The sequence below is a fragment of the Babylonia areolata genome, chromosome 14 (genome assembly GCF_041734735.1).
Source record: "Babylonia areolata isolate BAREFJ2019XMU chromosome 14, ASM4173473v1, whole genome shotgun sequence".
Taxonomy (NCBI): domain Eukaryota; kingdom Metazoa; phylum Mollusca; class Gastropoda; order Neogastropoda; family Buccinidae; genus Babylonia; species Babylonia areolata.
Window position 1 is genome coordinate 13,242,839 of NC_134889.1, and position 2,500 is coordinate 13,245,338.

At 39.1% G+C, this 2,500-nt stretch overlaps 1 protein-coding gene across 2 annotated transcripts in view; it reads left to right on the forward strand.

The window, feature by feature from the left end:
* The window catches only part of LOC143289835 (uncharacterized), a 68,556-nt gene that overhangs the window by 5,335 nt on the left and 60,721 nt on the right, over positions 1–2,500 (forward strand). The window lies entirely within an intron of this gene.

A 2,500-nucleotide genomic window follows, 5' to 3' on the forward strand; every position in this document is an offset into this window, starting at 1 on the left:
GTTCTTTTACGTGCGCTAAGTGCATGCTGCACACGGGACCTCGGTTTATCGTCTCATCCGAATGACTAGCGTCCAGACCACCACTCAAGGTCTAGTGGAGGGGGAGAAAATATCGGCGACTGAGCCATGATTCGAACCAGCGCGCTCAGATTCTCTCGCTTCCTAGGCGGACGCGTTACCTCTAGGCCATCACTCCACATTAATACAATCAGGTTTTATCAAAATAAAGCAAAGTTAATACAATCAGGTTTATCAAAATAAAGCAAAGTTAATATAATCAGGTTTACCAAAATAAAGCAAAGTTAATACAATCAGGTTTATCAAAATAAAGCAAAGTTAATACAATCAGGTTTATCAAAATAAAGCAAAGTTAATACAATCAGGTTTATCAAAATAAAGCAAAGTTAATATAATCAGGTTTGATCAAAATAAAGCATTTTCTTTGCCTGCCTTCTCTCGCTCAAGTTTACAAGGAGATTTTCAAATATACTGACCCCCGGCCCCACACACTCAAACATAAAAAAGAAAGAAAAGAAAGAGAAGGATGCACATAGGGGCTATATTGCAGCATTTCTCTAAAGAACATCAATGAAAGTCTCAAGGAGCACTTCATCAATGCGTGTGTTGTAATCTGTAGCGCGTGCGTGCAAACCAGCTGCTAAATTATTGAAAAGGACTACTCTATGTTTATGTTACATGATAAGAAAATATATTACTAGGCTCATGCGTTTTCCGTTGCTAGTACAAAATAGGAAAGCATTTTTTTCAACAACAACAAAAAAAGAAGAAAGAAAAGAAGTAACGCAACGCTGTTGCATGCACACACACACACACACACACACACACACACACACGCACGCAAATTTCACCCAAATTTCACCCTCATTTGCCCAGTTTCCCCCAACCCTCCATTCGTTCACATCTCCCACCCCTTCTAACCGATAATACTCAAATGTATTCATAAATACTTTAACAAAATGTCTTCAATCACCGATTTGTGTAACGGGACATTAAACAAAATTCCTCCCTCCACACACACACACACACACATATATATATGTATATATATATATATATATATATATATATATATATATATATATATATATATATATATATATATCATATCGTATCATATCATATCATGTTTCAGTTTATTAAGAAATTGTTGAAGGCTTGGTTTGATTTGATTAATCCTGCTCTTTTGGATTTAAAATTTCGCCCATAATACTATCAGTTGAAAGATTTCGTTCATTACTGTTTTACCGTCAGTGCCAAACAAAACTACTTCATTGTTAGACATAAACCTTTCATAGTTTTCGGATTTTTCTGTAAGAAACTTCTCCAAATCATTCCAGTGTGAACGTGAAACTGGATAACACCACAGATAATGGTGCACTGTGTCTTTTTCACGATCACAGAAATGGAACAGGTCACTTTAGACCACTCCAATTTGTTTCAAAATTCTATTTGATACTAAAATTATGTGGCATAATCTCAGCTGGAACCATTTGCTATTAATTTTTGTGATATTTCTAAAAGCTGTTTTCCAGTCAGTCTATGTGTTTAGCTATATTCAACCTTCTCCAACAGTAAGTTGTAATAAAATGTTGTCCCTTTACTTACTCCCGATATGATTTGTAAAGCTCTGTTACTTTCATTGCTTTTGTTGTTTTCAAACTTTTATTTTTTATTCTTCTTACATTTGCATATTCTTTGATTGCTTGAATACAGCCCCTATAGTTGAGGTGGTCACTGTTCATTCCATACTTATCTGAGAATTCTCCATAGTTTAAAAACTTACCGTTCTCATTCAAAATATCACGTAACATGAAATACGTTCTCTCTTCTTCTTCTCGTTCTTCTTCTCGTTCGACGGGACCTCGGTTTATCGTCTCATCCGAACGACAAGACGCTCAGTTTGATTTTCCAGTCAAACTTGGGAGAAAGGGCCTGAGCGGGATTCGAACTCACACCTTCACGGACTTGATATTGGCAGCTGAGCGTCTAATCCATTCTGCCACCTTCTCCTTCTTCCTCCTCCTTCTCCTGCTCCACACACACACACACACACACACACACACACACACACACACAACGACCACCACCACCACCACCACCACACCACACAACATATACACATACTTTGTCTCTGCATGCCCCCCCCCCCCCCCAAACCCCCAGGAAACGCCCTCACATTCCCCTTCGCAATTCCCCCTCTTCCCTCCCCCCACATAAAGTATGAGAGAGAGAGAGAGAGAGAGAGAGAGAGAGAGAGAGAGAGAGATGTCTACTTTTGTGATTCGTCCAGACTGTTCGATCCATTCAAACAAAATACACACTCTTTCCTTGTGCCATGGACGACAAGTCGCATGATGGACACGAGACCAAAATACAGAAACCTCAGCTCAGTCGTTCCACATGTACTGGCTATTTCTCTGTGTGGTCGCATAACATATAATTGATACGACGAGACGGGCACACGTTGCGCAGTGTTGCG